Source organism: Canis lupus, chromosome 14 (genome assembly GCF_048164855.1).
Source record: "Canis lupus baileyi chromosome 14, mCanLup2.hap1, whole genome shotgun sequence".
Taxonomy (NCBI): domain Eukaryota; kingdom Metazoa; phylum Chordata; class Mammalia; order Carnivora; family Canidae; genus Canis; species Canis lupus.
Genome location: NC_132851.1, coordinates 63,940,711 through 63,961,440, shown reverse-complemented (window position 1 = coordinate 63,961,440; position 20,730 = coordinate 63,940,711).

The following is a 20,730-nucleotide window of genomic DNA, read 5'->3' as shown; positions in this document are numbered from 1 at the left end:
CTGTTTGTAGGCAAACCAGGTTAGGACCTACAGTCTTGTCATTGACCTTTGAGAGGTGCTTGTCCATACCTTTTTTCTGCCTTTGCACAGGACCACACCCAAGTGGTTTCGGACACAAAAGGCTGGACACTTGTCATTGAGGCCTCCAGAGAAGGAGGCCTGAACCTGCTCCCACAGTACTGTAGCAGCAAGCAAGATAGAACCACAAGAATCAACTTGATTAAATGAACTGCTTTGTAACTGGTCTGGCCTACCCATTTAAGGAGATAATATCCAAAAATGCTAATAAAATGATTAAAATTTGTTGAAAATGTCTATAAAAATTGCATTAAGGACATTTTGTATGAAACATTTTATTCTAATTCTCCAGTTTTTGCCATCTTTAGATATTGTTGGTAGTAGCTTAGCACATATGAACATGTTTTTATATTTTCTTTTCATCTGGGGCTTGGCACTTGCCTTAGAAATCCTAGCAAGACTGAATGGCAGATCCAACCCAGGTTGAATACCTGTTTTATAAACTTGTTGTGGAGATATGCTTCAGAATACGTGAAAAGAGAACCTATATTCTGGGGTGATATCATCAGTGCCTGCCCACTGCCTTAGATTCATGTTGCCTTGTCTAAAGAATGTGCCATAGAAAATTTTGCAGCGGGTAAGTTTAGACAAAATATTTTTGGATGCTTTTAGCATATCCCTCCAGATTAAGCACTGCTGCCAAAGGGTTAATTGGATTCAAAGATCCCTCCCATGAGGTTTGAGAGTCTGTGATATAAATTCCATCTGTTTCTTGAAGCAGTTTATGGGTTTGGCAATATGATGTGTTGGCCTGACAATTGTTTAAAAAATCCTTTTTAGCCTGATACAGGTATAATTTTTTTTATAGTATCCAGATTTATTTTCTTCAACATCTAATTTTAAATTAGAAACCACTCCAGATCTGTGTCTGGGATACAAAATTTGTTCTGAATGTGAGTACTACATAACCATCTCTTGACCAAAGAGGTGTTAACTTTCTTACTGTAGTCTAAGAGTAGAACAATCTTTCTCCAATTTTAATCCTAAGAGAATTGGAATATTATAAACAGTGAAAGTCAGTCCTGAAATACTCCTTGACTATACTTTCTTTGCTGCAAGGGATTGTCTACAAACTGTCTTCAATGGTTTATGGGATCTGAGATGACGACTAGGTTTATGAAAACTGTATGTGCTCATTTTTCATGAATAATTTTCAAACAGCTAAAGCCAGGTTTAAACAAACAGATAAAGCCAGGTTTGAAAACAAAACAAGCAAACTTAACCTGAAAGGGTTAAAAGTGGGAAAAGTCCGCCTGAGAGAGGGTGAATATTGGAAGAGGAGTTTCATCTCTTTGCCTTAGTTATAGAAGGGATCTACTTCCCTTTGGCCCCTTCAAGATCACCTATAATCCTGGTTTTGACTTTGCATAATGAGCTACCTTGGCTATATTAATTCTTGGATAGGGAATTCCTTTAGGTCTGTCTGCTACAACTTCCTTGTGTTCCATGAAACACTGAGCTTTTTCTCATGCCTCCTCTCTTATACAGATCTATTTGGTCACATGACCAGATTATAAACCTTTGTTTTGACCTGGCTTCCCCTTAAATTGTAATTCTAATAAAATAATCTTTCCCTGGCTCCATATACCTCCACTGCTGGCAAGGGGCTCTGTTCCTTCACTCTGTGGCAACCACTCAGAAAGTGTGCTATACGGACTGATATCCACCCTTAGGCTCCATTTATATGATGAAGGGGATTGGAGAACATTTACCAATTGTTGTTTAATTCTCAGAGGAGACAGGGCCCCTGGTTTTTGAGAACCATGCACCAACTTCTGTAACTGCTTAACCTACCAACAGAAGGTAAGAAGCCTTAAGTCTCTCTCTATATCAAAGGAGGTATCATATTCCATTATTTAGAACTTGGGGTAACCAGCTTTAGAACAAGATGATGATCTCAGGAGTCTCAGCTAGTTTTTTGAAACAAGTAAATAAACCTGGAACATTAATTTCTGGGGGAAATATTTGGCTCTAACCCCTTACAGATACATGAGGGTACCCTATTAGGGACTAGTGCCCATTTCACTCCTGTCCTCTTCTGTTCTATTTAATCTATCTCTTCTTCTTTCGATCATAATTTGACATTAGCACTATTTCCTCACCATCAGTCCCAATTCCAGGATTTTAGATTAATATGTTTAGATTCTATGAAAGGAAGAAAAGAATGTCATTAACTCTAAAAAGACTATTAGAACCATGACAGAGTTAACATCTGGAACTACAACCTGCTTTTGTGGGTGCCTGATCTCTTGGGCTAGTGTTTATTCCACCAGATGCCCTTTTTAACATGCCCAGCCTCCCAAGAACCAGATAAAAAGCTCAGTGTTCACCTGCTTTTTGATTTAGAACTGTCTCCTAGAAGGACAAACATTATATGGTCTCATTCATTTGGGGAACATAAAAAATAGTGAAAGGGAATAAAGGGGAAAGGAGAAAAAATGAGTGGGAAATATCAGAAAGGGAGACAGAACATGAAAGACTCCTTACTCTGGGGAATGAACTAGGGGTGGTGGAAGGGGAGGAGGGCGGGGGGTGGGGGTGACTGGGTGACGGGCACTGAGGGGGGCACTTGACGGGATGAGCACTGGGTGTTATTCTATATGTTGGCAAATTGAACACCAATAAAAAATAAATTTATAAAAAAAAATAGAACTGTCTCCTGGCTCCATTTCTCACCATCTCCTCCAAACCTCTCTCTTATTAGCCATCACCAGTCTCCATGTTCTTCAAATGTCGCTGGGCTCCTCCTCTTTTTCTAGTTCTCCTTTGAAATGGTAGCTGGATTTAAGACTGTCATGCTGGCTGGCTCTCATCTAATATCTCTTTGAGATGGGTTTTGGTAAGTGCCTCCAACAAAAAGCCTCAGATCCATGACACTATAACTGTGTTTTTGGCTTCCTCATGACTTTAGACACCAATTGAATACTGTGTTCTTTTATTGGTTAACTGAAAAATATAGTGCTGAAAGTCATATAGCAGTTTCTGCTTCTAGATCTGAGTGACGATCTACTCCAGGGCACTGATTCTATGTGATCAGCTGTATCTAGTGTGAGCAGACATTAAACTTCTGTGTGGCAAAGGTTTTCATACACCTGTCACCCAGGACACTGTCTGGCAGTCATAATGAATGTCAACTGAACAGCTTCTGAATGAACAAACATATCCCAGGGACAGTCTGAGGCATATGTGAAACTGTAGACTGAGCTCTGCATTCTATCACCCAAACTTAATTATGAATTTATAGAAAGATGATAAAAATTGAAGCTTCAACTCAGGTGAAATTGATATTCATCAGACATCAAAGTGAGTATGAAACAGATCTCCATATGGAACCTTACAATTTTATTAAAATTATATCTGGAATTTAATTATAGAGGCATGATTGAGGGATGAAAAAGAATGGCCAATGCCATTGAAATAAAATTTTTTATTTATGTTTCTCAAGAGAAGGCAGCATACCATGCCACATAAGGTCACAGGAGAAATACCAGGTTTTGGTGAGGAGGCAGAAACAGGAGCAAGGAGAATGCCTAGGTCAGAACCTTTATTGGGGTTTCTGGTGGAACAAATGAGTGGGGTAAGGTGAATAGCTCAGAACTGGCTATTTTGTATAATGTCAGTGGGCTCTCGGCTGTAGGGGTGGTCTCTAGTTATCCAATACCTTGCCCTGGGTTATTTAATGTAGGGAAAATAATGGCTTGATGGGTGAGAGTTTGATAAGGCGATGATTGAGGGTATAGGCTCTGGATTGGTTAGCCTCAAAATGAAAGATGTTCTTTTAAGTTGTTTACCATGTTTAGGAATTGGCTACCCTGGAAGGGGCGGTTAGTTTCTTCCCATGTCTGTACATTTCCCCGGGAAGTCAAAACATCACACCACAGAAAAATAAATAAATAAATAAATAAATAAATAACGTGATTAATACTGTGAAATGATTGCTCATCTATTCCATGATCCTTGGACCCCTCAGCCAAATCAGAGATCTTAGAGGAGATCAGGAAGTGACTTTTGAAGATAATTTGTTTGGAGAGGAAACTATTACTATAAGAGGTGGAAGGATTAAGGGGTTCTGCTTTCTTCCCCTCAAACACAGTGCAAGGAGCTGCTACAAGATCCCTCTGAGGGCTTGTGGAAGGTGTTCACAGAAGATGGGTGCCTGACCCATGTCAGAAACCCAAAGCATCTTGTGGCCCATTTTTCAGTTCAAAGAAGCCTGTGGACTTTGCTATGGAGCAATTGTGGACAGACAGGAGAGAGAGCCAGGGTGGTATCATCTCAGGTCCTGTCCAATGCGGCTACCTGGAGGAAAGAAGGACTCTGGCAGGGAGAAGTTCCCGGTGAGCCCTGAATTCCTGAGGGTTGCGTAATGAATTGCAAGGGACCACCCAAAACAAAGACACATCTGCTTAGGTTAAGAGAACTGCAGGACAAGGGCTCTGAGTGATGGAAATCACCAAAGAACCCTCAAACACACCCACTGAAAAAAGAACTTCAAATATCTGCCAGTTCCAAGGAGCCTAAAGGCAGTTTATGAGATTATCTGCTTAAATAAGATACTAAATACCTTATTCTTTCTATATTTTACCTGAAAGGGTCCAGCAGTGGTTAGTAAGCCAGACAGGGTAGAGATTGAGTGCAGAGAAATAGGGAGGAAGCCTTCCATTTCACCTCATTTCCACTGCAGGTTTCCAGCCTGAATCATACTAGGAACTCAATTCTGATTAATCTCCTGCCAGGACACTTCTGATTTCTGAATGAAGACTATGCTTTTTTAATTTAAATTACTAAAAAGCAAGCAGACAAGTCATCATGAGACCTATGCAAGTTTTCATCAAAGGACAGAATCAGAATCCTCTCAAACAGAGGACACAAGGAAATGTTCTGCCTATAAAGAAGGTCTACAGTGCCTTGATGGAGTTGAGCTCAAACATGCTTTTGACAAAGATCTACCACAGGGAAGAGAAGAAACAAGTGAAAGATTATGCTTTGCACCCCCAGTGAAATACCAAGAAAATGTGATCTCTTTGAAAGCAAAGAATTAATTGAAAAAAACAATAACTTGGGGAAGCAGGTTGAGAGAGCTAAGAGATGAATGAAGGAATCAAGTGAAGAATCAGAAAATTAGAATACAAAAAAAAAAAGAAAGAAAGAAAAAGAAAATTAAAATACCAAAAGAACACATAAAGAACCAAAGTCACATGCAGAAAACAGAATCGGTGAGGTAGAGGACTAACTAACTCAAAGCGCTCAAAGAATACTGAGAGAAAAAAAAGTATTAATGGTTTTTGTTAAATGAGTACTTACTGGACACCAACACGTTATAGAGGAAGAAGCAGAGACCTGGGGAGGTTACATAATGTGTCCAGGTAAATAGGAGGCAACAGAGCAGGAGTCCAACTCAAGCCTTCAAATTTCAACGCACGTCTGTTAACCATGACACCGCTAAACACAGAGATGAGACTTTTAGATCTGAGGGAGAATGAACAAAGAGCCAACTCATGGATGATGGGTACGTAAAGAGGAAAACAGCAGAATGTATTGAACATGGACGTAAATAAAAATAGAAGAAAACTTTCTTTAACTGAAAAAAATAATTACACAAATGAAAGATCTTATTTAGTTAGAAAACTGGACAATTGATCTAAACAAATAAGAGCTGATTCTTTATGCAGAAGTGAAGGTGGGGAATATGGAAATGAACTAGGTAAGCCATTTGCAAAAGAGACAGTATTTACTACTGTTAAGAATGTGGCGAGACAGGTATGAAAGTATCAAGTAGCATATAAAAAATATCGATTGTAAAAAATCTGAAATACAGACAAGAAATTATCTAAATCAGGCAGACATTAATTTTATAATCAGAAAAAAGATATAAAATAGATAAAAGTTAAAAATGTAAATAGAACTAAAATAATATTTTAATGTTTAGTATGATTATTAAAATAGAAAAAATACTTAGATTCTAAGAGGAAACTATGGACATATTTGACATGATAAACTAACCAACAGTGTAAGACTATGTTCAGCTTGGCGATGATCTTTGCCTTCCTTGACAAGCCCTAGAGAAGCAAGATAGGGCAGGGGATGGTGGCTGGTCTCTAAGACAAAGATGTGAGTTCTTTCTGGTCTGCTATTTATGATGTTACCTGTGCAAATCAGCTTCTCACTCTAAAAGTCTAATATCTAGTCTAGAAAACCCTCAATGTTTTTCTTGCCCACGTCACTCATCCACAGTCACACAGGTATTTAGTGTTGGAACAAGTGAGGTTTGGTGGAGTCAGGCTGGCTGGAAGATAATCAGATTTAGGAAGAGAGGAAATTCCAACTAGAGCAGTGTGAAGAAAAAGTATGGTGTTCAGACTGCGCGAGAAGCTGGCTTTTCCCAGCCAGTATAGACAGATATTATCTATATAATACCTCAGCGTAAATAATATCTCATAATAAGAATATACTTGTTATAATACATAGCATATCCTACCTCAGCTTTCTATTATGATTTATAGTTTTATATAATCTAATTATTTATGCATTTTCTTATTTGGTCATCAGGGAGATCTTTGGAGTTTGGAAGGATTATTACTATCATCCTCTGTCCCATCCTTGAATTACAAATAAAACAACCGGGAGACCAAGAATTTAAAATACTTTTTCTTAATTCTCTTCCTTTCCCTCTGGACTCCCCCCCCCCCCGCCCCCACCACCTGTGCAAATGCTCTTTCCTAAGTAAGTAGCAAGTCAAGAAATTCCGTTAGCCAACTCATGGCAGTTGGATGGACAATATTGAGACCAGTGGAAACCAACTTAACTCAGTAATTCAGAATGATGGAGACTCAGTGGCATGTCCTAGAGAAGTGACTGAGAGATGAAGAGGCAGTGTAAGTTTACATGAAAATATTGACATAGGAGGCTCCCGGTTAGAATCCAGGACTGTGAGTGGTGGAAAGGGAAAAAACAATACCCAAACAGCATCCTAGAAATTGAGCGGTAAACTTATCTTCTGAGGTTAAAAGGTAAGAATGAAACAAGTAGAATCATTCAAAAGGGATATTGATTTGGCAATGTTTTGAATCTCAAAGGCTGATGATTTGGGGAAATTTTCCCTTTTACCTTCAGGCAAGACCCCACCTCAACCATCTCAAACAGATAAAAATCTTCCCTAGGAAGACATCAAGGGGAGATTTCTCAACCTTATACACTTCAAACAAGTCTTTGTTGGGCCAAGATGGAGTGGAATGATCCAACATCTGTCTGCCTGTCCTGCCTGAGCTTCAGCCAAGTAGGATCTCAGAAATCAGCTCAGGTATGATGGATGTTGGATACAGACCCCTGTCAACCAAGAAGGCTCTGGTGGGAGCTCCAGAGCAGGGCAGGCTGGGCCTCACCTCTGGTTCCTGGAGGCACAGCTAACTCTTCTGTGTGTTTGTATAGGAAACCTCTGGTGTCTGACATCCTCCATTTCCCCAGTTTAGTGCTCATCCATTTGAAGCAAAAGTGTAGTCACTTAATTCTGCAATCATTTAATTCTGCAACTGACCAGAGAATGCTAGCCAGTATAAACATATTTTGAAAGTATATATTTTATTTACTTAAATATATGTATATATTTGTTCACGCAGAAAAATACCAATAGAGATCAAATAAATTTTTAAATGAGTTTCAATAATATAAATACATCTACTTATACATACAAAGTGTGCACATACCCAGATTTATTGGAAAGAGGGCCCTCTTGTTTGTTATTTGGTCATGTGCTCAATGACATCAGAAGTCATCTTTCTTTTTTGTATTAATTTGGGGGACAGAGAGTATGAAATCCAGTGGAATTATGCTATCCATGAAATTCTTCCCTAATGGTATGGGAATTTCCCCAATCTCTTTTTCTAATTAGCAGAAAGTCACCAAGCAGGTGCTATGCCAACTAAGTTTCTCTTTCCCTGTTGGATCACTCATTTCCTTCAGTCAACAATATTTGGAAGCATCCCTGTTATCACTTGAAATAACGGTCTCCTCATTTGTTGGCTCTTGGGTGAAGAAATACTCCTCTTAGAAGAGAATAGATTTAGTTATGTTTTGTTCAACAGCAAAGCAAAAGCCAGAATCTTATTTGATGTTTAGGATTAAATAGCCAAGCTATTATTCTTTTGAGATTTCTTAAATAATTTCATGTTGTTTACTATTTCCTGAAAAGCACCATACATCCCACACTTGATCAAAAATTGAGAATTTCCTTGGAAATTCTGTAACTATGTGAAAGCTATAATATTAATTGCTCATAATGATATATACATCAGGGTTCTGAAAAGTTTTCAGGTAGAGGTTCTGTTATTGCTGATGATTAAACATTTTAGCATGCAAGAGGCAACAAATAGATGGAAGTAAACGTGGGTTCTGTTTGCTGTTTATTTGCTTATTTCTAGATAATTTTACTAGAGCTAGAGGCAACAGAGTACATGCAAACTTAGAATCCTCTAAATGTTTGGAAATAGTTTTTATGGTTTCTATAAAAGTTTTTCCAAAATCTCTATTTTCCCCAAACACGAATACAGTCCAAATTACTAACCACCTAGGCCTCTTCTGCAAGGAAGAAGTCAGCTGTTGAGTTTTTCCTTCATATGAGGGGCTCTTTCATTCTTCATTTAGATCCTTCCAAAGGAGTTATAAATATCTGTGTTGTGGCTGGGTATGATGCTCCACATGGCAACATGAGTAAGGAGGTAGAGAGAGAAGGCATATTCACGTTGCTCTGATGTGGTAAGAGTGGCTGAGGCAGCAGCAGTAAGATTCCCATTCAGCAGGCCACGAAATAGAATTTACCTTTTCACTTGCCCATAAAAAGGTTAGTTATGGATCAATTCAGGTCAAAGTCTTGCTGGGTCTAGCCTGCCCTCTGTCTAGCTAAGGCCACCTGTTGTGGTGGCTCTATAAAAGTCCTTAAATATTGATTTAGGTTGGTGCCTTATTGCCTAGAACATGATTTTCCTTTTTCAAGTGATGACTGCTCTAATTGGTTGGCCATTATTTATTTATTTATTTATTTTTGGCCGTTTTTCTCAAGTTTGCCCTCTTCCTTTTTTGAGATCCTGTGGTGACTTTCTCTTTGATTTCTTGGCAGTAACATAGTATAGTAAAGAGAACATTGCATCAGAAACTAGGGAACTTGTCCCCTTCAGGTTTGCCATTACCAACTAGGTGAACTTCAGAGGAATCTCCTAACCCTCCTGTGTCTCAGTTCTTTCATCTGTGAAAAGAGGGTGTTCCAGAAATCAAATTCTGTGAGTGGGCACACTCTCACACCACTCTGTTTCCACATTTTGTGTTCTGGCAAATTTTATGTTACTATTTTTTAAAAGGAGATGACAAAGTAATGCATATATTTTGTGAAAATTTCAGAATAATACAGAAAAATAAAAGAAGATAATTTTAAATACTAAGATCACTCCTACTCTAACCAGAGATAACTACTGTTAACATTTGTTATATTAGTTGCCAGTGTTTTCTTTTTGCATATGCATATGTGTATTTGACTTCCAGTTTGTAAATATATAATAAACATGTTTCATTATAAATATATTTTGTAGTAAATAAAATATATATTTACAAAACATGGAATCATGATATATATATAATTTCATATGCTATTTATTTCACAACCTTATTATAATGACTATGTTGTTAAATATTCTTCAAAAATATTATTTTTAATGACTGTGGAATTTATCCTCCTAGTTGTGCCTGTAGAGAGAAAAGATTCAGTCAATTTTAGCTTTAATTATGATATTGCTATAAAATAATTCATTAAAAAATCCTCTCTACTTGGACACTTAGGTAGACCCATTTTTGTTATTATGTGTTGACCATACTTGCACATAAATCTAGATAACCTTCCTGATTATTACTTTAGGAGAGTGTCTTAGTTATTTTTTGCTGCATAACAAATTCCTTCAACATTTTGTGTATTAAAAAAGTTGTAAACATTGATTATCTCACAGGTTTTATGGTCAGGAATTTGGGAGCAGCTTGGCAGGGTGGTTCTGGCTAAAGGTCTGTAAGGAGATTGCAGCTGGAGCTGCAATCACATGGAGGCTTGAGGAGGCCTGGGAGCACTGCTTCTAACATGGCAGGCTCTCATAGCTGGCGATTGATCTTTGGTACTGATAGAAGGCCTTAGTTCCTCACCTTATGAGCCTGTCCATGGGCTGCTTGAGTGTTCTCATAACATGGAGGTTTTCTTGCTCAGGGCAAATGACCTAAAAGAAAGTCAGAATCTACAATGTCTTTGTGAAGAAACCTCAGGAGTCATGCTCCCTAATTTTTTCAACACACCATTGATTACACAGGTCATCTCATGAAGTGTAGGAGGACATGAACAACAGGAGATGAAAATGATTTGGGGCTATCTTAAAGATTGGTTACCACAGAAGGTTTCTCAGAAATGCAATTATGGTATCATATGAACAATTAATTTTAGTAGGAAAAAATCATGTTTTTTGGATCATATTATTTAATATCTGTGTATACCTGTGTAACCCAAGTGTGTACGGTCTTACATTCTCAAGCTTTCTATCCTTCTTCTTAGGTTACTTTGCCCTTTAATATTTAAAACAAATGGTTGAATCTCCCATCCACATAAGAATATTGCGAGAAACTTGGAATTCTTCCCTTCCCACGAGCCAAGAAATTTTGAAAGTTTTATAGTATTCTGGTCACCTTTCTTGTAATTTTACAATTCACTCATTTCTTAGTCTCTTCTCCTTATTTCTCTTCCTGCAATTATTTTCTTCTGAGATTATTTTGCACAGCATATGCTATGACCCCCATTCCTATTTCAATCAAATGTTTCTTTTTTTTTTTTTGAAAAAAATATTGCATTTATTTTTTTCAGTTAGTGCATACACATATAAAATTTATATATATTCCAGGAATATCAAAGATTGGCTGGTTATATGTTCTAAACACTTTATGTGTATTAACTCATTTAATACTACAACAGTCCTATAAGTAAGTTGACTATGATCATCCTTCTTTTCACAAATGCGGGAACAAAGAGGTCACAGGGATCATAAAGCTGAGACATGGTGGCACTGGGAGTTGAACTCAGGCAACAAATGAAAAATTGTTATATAAAGCAGATTTTTATTAAATGTTTTTGGGTAGTAAGGGAGATTATAGTCTAGTATGGTATAAAAATAATTTAAAGTTTATTATTAAACATCAATGTCCAGAAATTTCATTAACTGCTTCCTTCTCAAGACATTTCTTGTTAGCTATTTCCTTAGGTCCTAGTTGATAAGTTTTTGGGGGGTTTTCTACCCTATTGCTTACTCACATTTCTTCTCTTCATTTTATTCTTGAGCTCCTTGCCCAGTTTGTCTAAAGAAACTTAAAATTTCTCTTGTTTCATTATGTGGAATAATTCAGTTATTATTATATTATACCAGCTTCTAAGTTCTCTCATGGGAAGCTACACATTTGCCCCCGCAAGGGTCCCATATATAATTTCCCTAAAGAAATAACTATCTTTTCTGATATGAATTATACAAGTCCTCTACTATGTTAACATAGCTTCAATAATTTTCCTCCCTTCTACAGATAGAAATATTACTTTATTTTTCTCCTTGTTTTTTTCTAAGTTTTTTATTTCAATATAATTTCAGACCTCCAGAAAAGTTGCAAGAATAGTAGAAAAGATTCCTATATATACTTCACCAAATTTCCCCACATATTAAGAGTTTACCACATTTGCTTTATACTTTTCTTTCTGTGTGTGCATGTATGTAGAATCTTTTTTTTTAAAACCAGCTGCAAGTATGACGGATACATGATGCCTCTTATCCATGGATACTTCAGCATGTGTATCCTAGAAACAAGGACATTTGTTTGTATAACCCAAGTACAATTATCAAAATTAGATAATTAGTATTGATATACTGTAAATGTTTGATGTACAGTCCTTATTCAGATTTTTCAAATTGGCCCAAGAGTGTCTATTTTAGAAAAATGAAACCTGAAATCATGTATTTCATTTGGTTGTCATGTGTTTTCATCTGGAACAGTTCCTCAGTCTTTGCATTTCATGACATTGACATTTTTGAAGTACGCAGGTCAGTTATGTTATAGAATATCAGTTTGGGTTTGTCAGCATTTTCTCATGATTAGATTCAGGTTGTGTGTTTCTGGCAGGAAGTGCAGAGGGATGCATTTTTATTAATGGACCATATCAGGAGACACATGGTGTTGATTTGTCCCATTGCTAGTGTGGGAGATTTGTTTCTAATATCATTTTTTTCCTTCATGCTCATAACATGATTCTAATTTGTTATAATGTAATGCCTGGTAGGTTCTGCAGTTTTCTTCACAAAGTCACTTTATTGTAGTCCTATTTTTTAAAAAACAAAAAATTAAGCTTCTTGCCTAGAATGTTCTTTGTTTTTTTCTGCCTATTGAAACTTTTTAAGGTTTATCTCAAATTCCCTCTCCTCTTAGAGGTCTTCTCTGTTAGCTCATTCAAAGTAATTTTTCCTGAACTAAAATCTTATGATTATTAAATATAAAGGACCTAGGTTGAAGTCTGACATACTGTAAGCACCCAGTAAATATTGCTTTTTTGCTTCTTTTCAACTTCTCATGTGACATCTCATATATACTATATTTTAAATATTTCTTTGCTTCATGTAATTTTGCATTTGAAAGGAAAATCATACCTAAGCTAATCTCATTTAATTTATATGTGAAGAAATTGAGCAAAGAAAGGTTGTATAATATTCTTATGTTAAAAAGTTAACTTTTAGCACTAGAACTATTATCTAGAGTTCCTAGACTCTTAGATTTTAAAACTGGCCAGAGCTTTTATTCCTTGGAGATAAAATAAGGGCAAAGGAGAAGGTCTGACCACTGTGGACCTAAGTTCCTGTCAGCCAATTCAACAGAACTTCCCTGGTTCTATCTGTTTTATATGTTGGATTTCTATGTTAGAATTCTGATTTTTTTAAAAAAGACTCTGCTACTAAAAAGAAAACAATTCAAACTTTGAAAACAGTTGCTCTAGTCCATATTAACCCAATGCACAAATGCCCTGTTAGGAGTCTATCTAATCTATACTTTAGATCTTAGAAACAAGGAATTCACTGACTTCTCATTCAACAAATATTTGCTGAGTACTTTCCATGTAGCAGGCATTTTGTAGGCACTGGACATACAAAGACAGCAAGACATAAATAGATACTACTCTCACATAGTTGATAGATTTGACACTTAGAAAGTACTTCTTTATATTACAATTGAATTCTACTTATTTGTGATTCTCTCCTCAGGGTACACAAAGAAGAGCCAGTGGCTTAATCTACGTAAAAGTCTTAAATTTACAAAGGCAGGTTGTTACTATCTTTACTTCTCCAGAGTAAAACTGCCGAAGCCCTTCAACTATTCTTTTTGTCTGACATTTATTTTTTTTATTTTTTATTTTTTTAGAGAAAAAATTTTAGAGCAGTTTTAGGTTTATGATACAATTCAAAGGGAGGTACCAAGATTGCCTGTATACCCCTGTTTCCACACATGCATAGGCTCTTCCTTTAGCAACATCTCCTACCAGAGTGGTACATTTTTTTCCAAGGATGTACACATCATAATTACCGAAAGTCCATATTTTACCTAAGGGTTCATTCTTGATGGGTTTGAACAAATGAATAATGACATATATCAATCATTATATTATCATACAGAATATTTTTTCTGCCCTAAAAACCCCCTGTGCTCTATCTATTCATCTCTTTTGCCCACGCCCGCCCACAGTAATCACTGATTTTAAAACTGTATCCATAGTTCTGTTTTCCCAGAATGTCATATAGTTAGAGACATACAATATATAGCCTTCTTAGATTGATTTCTTTCCCTTAGTTATATGAATTTAAAGTTTCTCTATGGAGTACAATTGGGTGGCTCAGCAGTTGAGCATGATCCCAGGGTCGTGGGATCGAGTCCCACATCTGGCTCCCTGCGTGGAGTCTGCTTCTCCCTCTGCCTGTGTCTCTGCCCCTTTCTCTCTTTCTGTCTCTCATGAATAATAAATAAAATCTTAAAAAAAAAAGTTTCTCTATGGCTTGTAGCTCACCTCTTTCTAGTACTGAATAACATTCCATTGTCTGGATATACCACAGTTTACTTATCCATTCATTTACTTAAAGGACATCTTGTTTGCTTCCAACTTTGGCAATTGTGAATAAAATGCCATAAATATTCATGTGCAGATCTTTGTGTAGATACATTTTTAACTCCTTTGGGTAAATGCCAAGAAGCAACATTACTGGATTGAATGGTATGAGTGTTTAGTTTTGTAATAAACTACCAAACTGTCTCCCAAAGTGATAAAGTATAAATTTTCATCCTAGCCAAGAATGAATGAGATTTCCTATCACTCTGCCCCTCTGCCAGCATTTGGTGTTGTCAGTGTTCCAGATTTTGGCCATTTTAATAGGTGCACAGTGGTATCTCATTGTCCTCTTTGCATTTCCTAGATGACATATGAGGTAGAGCATCTTTTCATGTTTATTTGCCCTCTGTATGTCTTCTTTGGTTATATGTCTGTTAAGTTTTGGCCCGTTTTTAAATCAGGTTGCTTATTTTCTTATTATTGTGCTTTAAGAGTTCTTTGCATATTTTCGATAACGGTGCTTTATCAAATGTGTATCTGCAAATATTTTCTCTCAGTCTTAGCTTGTTTTCTCATTCTCTTGGCATTATTCTTTGTAGAACAGCTTTTAATTCAAATGAAGTATAGCTTATAATTTATTTCTTTCATGGATCATGTCTTTAGTGTTGTATCTAAAAGGGCATCATTATAGCTGACATCATCTAGGTTTTCTTCCACATTATCTTCTAGAAATTTTATGTTTGCATTTTGCGAACATTATATATATAAATATATATAGTCTGCTTTGAGTTACTTTTTATGAAGGATGTAAGGTTTGCATTTAGGCTCATTTCTTTGCAGGCAGATGTGCAGTTGTTTTGGCACCATTTGTTGAAGAGAATATTTTTGCTTCATTGTATTGCTTTTACTCCTTTGTCAAAGATCAGCTGACTATGTTTATGAGAGCCTATTTCTGGGCATTCTATTTTGTTCCACTGATGTATTTGTCTATTCTTCACCAATACCACAAATTCTTCATTACCATAGCCTTATAGTAAGTATTGAAGTTGGTGGTTTCAATCATCCAATTTTGTTTTCTCTCGATATCGTGTTGGCTATTCTGGGTCTTTGGCCTCTCCATGTACACTTTAGAATCAGTGTATTGAATTCATAAAATAACTTGCTGGGATTTTTATTGGACTTTTATTGAATCTATAGATCAAGAACTGATATCTTGAAAATATTGAGTCCTCCTATCCATGATCATGGAATATACCTCCATTTATTTCTTTGATTTAATCCATCAGTTTTTGCAGTTTTCCTTATTTAGGTCTTGCATATATTTTGTCAGATTTTTTCCTATTTCTTTCAGGGTGTGCTAATATAAATGGTATTATGTTTCTAATTTCTAATTCTACTTTCCATTGTAGGCATTTAGGAAGGCAACCAACTTTTTTATATTAACCTTGTATCCTGCAACCTTGCTATAATTACTTATTAGTTTCAGGAATTTTTTTTTTTTTTGGTCAATTCTTTCTGATTTTCTACATAGATAACCCTGTCATCTGTGAACAAAGACAGTTTTAAGTAATCCTTCCCAATCTGTATACCTTATTTCCAATTCTCACCTCATTGCATTTGGAAGGCCTTCCAGTACAATGCTGAAAAGGAGTGGTGAGAGAGAATATCCTTGTTCTTGTACCACATTTTAGCAGGAAAGCTTTGAGTTTCTCACTAATAAGTGTGTTAGCTGTAGGTTTTTTTGTCGTTAGAAGCTGAGAAAGTTCCCCTCTTGTCCTAGCTTAATGAGAGTTTTTGTTACAAATGGGTGATAGATTTTTGTCAATGTGTTTTCTGTGTCTTTTCTTATGATCATGTGATTTTTCTTTTTTTAATCTATTAATATGATAGATTATATTAATAGATTTTTGAGTGTTCAACCAATCTTGCATATCCAGGATAAAATCCATTAGTGGTCATTATGTAAAATATTTTAAAATATATTTTTTATTTAATTTGCTAATATTTCACATCTATGTTCATGAGGGATATTAGTCTGTAGTTTTATTCTTTTATAATGTCTTATATGTCTGATATTAAGGCAATTAAGACAATATTAAGGCAATTCTGGTCTCATGGGATGAGTTAGGAAGTATTCCCTCTACTATCCTCTGAAAGAGATTGTAGGAAATTGACATAGCTTCTTCCTTAAATCTTGGCCTGGTGTTTTCTTTTTTGGAATACTACTAATTATTGGTTCAATCTCATTAATAACTAAAGGCCTATTCAGATTTTTTATTTTTTCTTGTGTAACTTTTAGCAGATTGTGCCTTTTAAGGAATTGGTTTATTTCATCTTAAGTTCTCAAATTTCTGGGATTAGAGTTATATATAGTATTCCTTTATTTTCCTTTTAAATTCCATGAGTAATAGAAATGATGTCCCCTCTTTTATTTCTGTATTAGTAATTTGCATCCTCTCTCTTTTTTCCCTAGTTAGCCAAGCTAAATGCTTATTAATTTTGTTGAACTTTTCAAGGGACCCATTTTTGGTTTCATTAGTATTTCTCTATTGGTTTCCTGTTTTTAATTTTATTTTTTTAATGCTCTAATTTTTCACCATTTCTGGTTTTCTAGGGTGGAAACTTAAATTACTGATTTTAGATCCTTCTTTTTGATATATACATTCAATGCTATAAATTTCCCTGCAAGGGCTGCTTTTACTGCATTCCACAAATTTTATAAATTGTGTTTCCATTTTCATTTAGTTAAAAATGGTTTTGAATTTCTCTTGGGTTTCTTCTTTGATTCAAGTGTTATTTAGAAGTGTGTTTTTTAATCTACATGTATTTTCTCCATATATTTTCAGTTTAATTCTATTGTGGTTGGAGAGCAAACATTACATGATTTCTCTTCTTTAAAAATTTTTAAGGTGTGTTTTATGGCCCAGAATGTGGTCTATCTTGATATATGTTCCATGTGAACTTAAGAAAAATGTATGTTATTCTGTATTCAGGAGGAGTCTATAGATGACAATTATATGCTGTTATTGATGGTGTTGTTGAGTTCACCTCTGCCTCTGCTGATTTTCAACCTGCTAGATTTACCCACTCCTGAGAGAGCAGTGAAGTCTCCAACTATGAATGGAGATTTAGGGCAGCTCGGGTGGCTCAGCGGTTTAGCGCCTCCTTCAGTCCAGGGTGTGATCTTGGAGTCCTGGGATCGAGTCCTACATCAGGCTTCCTGCATGGATCCTGTTTCTCCTTCTGCCTGTGTCTCCGCCTCTCTCTGTGTGTCTCTCATAAATAAAATAAATAAATAAAAATCTTAAAAAAAAAAAAAAAAGAAAGTAGATTTATCTGCATCTCCTTGCAGCTCTGTAATTTTTTTTTCTTCAAGTGGTTTGATGCTCTATTGTTAGGTACAAACATACAAAGAATTGCTTTGTCTTCTTGGAGAATTGACCCTAAATTCTTAAGCAATGACTTTATATATCTCTGATAACTTTCCTTACTTGAAGTCTGCTCTGTCTGAAATAAACACAGCTACTCCTGTTTTCTTTTGACTAGTGTTAACATGGTATATTTTTCTCCATCTATTTATTATTAATCTATATGTGTTTTTGTATTTAAAGCATGTTTCTCAAATTCTAAAGACTAAAAAACCTACAGCCAACACATAATTGGGTCATGATTTTTGATCCATTCTGACAATCTCTTTTAGTCAGTGCATTTAGACCATTGACATTCTAAATGATTATCGATAGAGTTGGATTAATATTTGCCATAGTCATTACTATTTTCAATTTTCTGCCCTTGTTCTTTGTTCCTATTCTATTCTTTTTATGTCTTTTGTGGTTTTAATTGAGCACTTTATCTAATTCCATTTAATCTCCATTCTTAGTATGTCAGTTATACTTATTTTTTAGGTTTTTTGTTTGTTTGTTTTTTAGTGGTTGCCCTATGTTCACAACTAATTGAAATCTATTTTCAAATAACACTATACCACTTCATAGGTAGTGTAAGTACCTTATAATAACAAAATAATCCTAATTTCTTCCCCCTGTCCCTCGAATCATTGCTATAATTTATTTCACTTACATGTAAGCATACACAAGAATGTATATACATAAGCATACATAAATACATTCTTGCTATGATTATTTTGAATTACTATAGTCTGTTAGATAAAGAATAAGAAAATAAAAGTTTTTATTTTACTTTCATTTATTCCTTCTTTGATAATCTTCATTTCTCTATGTAGATCTGAGTTTCGGACCTATGTTATTTTTCTTCCATCTAAAGATCTCCTTTTAATATGTATTGTAAGGCACGTCTACTGGCAACAAATTTCTTTAACTTTTGCTTGTCTTTATTTTCCTTCACTTTTAAAGGATAATTTTGCAGGATACAGAATTCTAGGTTGGTCATTTTTCCTTTCAACACTTTAAATATTGTACTCCACTATTCTTGCTTGCATTGTTTTTGAGAAGGTAGATATAATTCTTATCTTTGTTCTGATATAAGTAAAATGTGTTTTTCCCTCCTTTTTCTTCTTTTAGCATCTTTTCTTTATTTTTGATTTTCTGTAATTTGAAAATGATATACCTAAGTTTGTTTGTTTATTTATTTTTACATTTATCCTACTTAGTGTTCTCTGAGCTTCCTAGATCTGTTATTTGTGTCTGGCATTGATTTGGCGAAATTCTCTGTCATTATTATTTCAAATATTTCTTCTGTTCCTGTCTCTCTTTCTTCTCCTTCTGGTATTCCTTTTATACATGTGTTAAACTTTTTATGGTTTTCCCATAATCTTTAGATATTCTGAATTTTTTTTTTCAGTTGTTGTTCTCTTTGCTTTTAAGGATTCTGTTTATATATTCTCTAACACAAAGATTTTTTTCCCCCTTCATCTGTATCCAGTCTATTAATGAGCCCACTAAAAGCATCCTTCTTTTCTGTTATAGTGGGGTTTTTTTATCTTTAGCATTTCTTTATGGTTCTTTCTTAGGATTTGTATCCCTGTGTTTACATTGTCCATCTGTTCTTACATGCTGTCTACCTAATCCATTAGAGCCCTTAGCATATTAATTATAGTTGTTTTAAATTGCCAGTCTGATAATTCCAAAATCCTTGCCATGTCTGGTTCCGATGCTTACCCTGTCTCTTCAAATTTTGCCTTTTGGTATACCTTGTAATTTTTTTTGACAGCCGGACATGATATACTGGGTAAAAGAAACTGCTTTAAACAGAATGTTAGTAATGTGGTGGTGAAATGTGGGGAGAGGGGAAGTGTTGTACATTCTACAATTAGGTCTCAGTTTTTTAGTGTGTCTGTCTCTGCGATGTAAATTTCACATGTGTTTTTAAGTTTTTCCTCCTCTTCTGAAGTGAGACAGGATGACTAGGGTGGGCTAGTGGTGGATATTTCTCTTCTTTAGATCAGTTAGACTCTGATAATATCCCAGTAGGTTAGGCTCTGGTTAACTACTTTCTCCTGAGGTCAGGCCTTGATTATAGGAAGAGTGTTCTGGCATATTTCAAAGTCATTCTCTCCCCTCCCTCACTTCCATCCCCCACTTTGCCAGAAGCTGGAGATGATTTTTCTGAAATATTTGCTATAGGAATCTGGCAAAACTCCTGGAGGCAATCTCACAATATGATTGATTCTCCCTGGAATCTTTAACTCTCAGAGTTGCCTGCACTGAGCTTCTACCAATTCATTAATTATAGTTCAGGTTTTCCTGTCCCTTCACTGTTTTCCTTGATGGTTTCTGCTTGTGAGTCTATTCAAGTAAGCCACTACTCCTTGTATTTGCCTGTCTGTCTCTCCAATCTGTGGGCAGCATTCTGTTCTATGTCCTCCTCTCTCTTATGGAACCAGGAAGAGTTATTGATTTTTGTCTGTTCAATTTTGGACTTGTTATTAGGATAGAGTAGTGACTTCCAAGCTCCTATGTGTGGAGTTGGAAATTGGAAGTCCCTTTAACTATTTTTTAATGACATGGCATCGAGTTGAACCACCACTGGAGACACTTAACTCTGTACATGTTCCAGTTGCCAACATATTTATGAAGTATGTGGTACTTATATCTTTATAGAGGTAATCATATTAAAATGGTGTCTTTAGGGTGGTCCCTAATCCAATAAGATGGACATTCTTACTAAAAGGGGAAATTTGGAGACAGACAGACACACATAGAGAAAAGACTATATGAAGAGACACAGGGAGAAGTTGGCCATCTATGAGCCAACGATAAACACATACAGATTTATATGGAATTGTTCACAAGTATGAAAAAATGCTTATTAAATATAAGATTTACTTAATTACTTATATGTGCTAGGTTATTAGGAATATCTAATGATATTCCCCCCACTTGAGAGTGGGTTTTTGCCAAAGACAAATCTGAGGATTTATAAATTTGTTCTAAGTCACCCAGGTTGGATTTAGGTAGCTGGCCTGCAGAGTTTATACTCTAAACACTACTTTGGATACTACTCATTGTCCAGAGAGAGAGTTTGCCCAA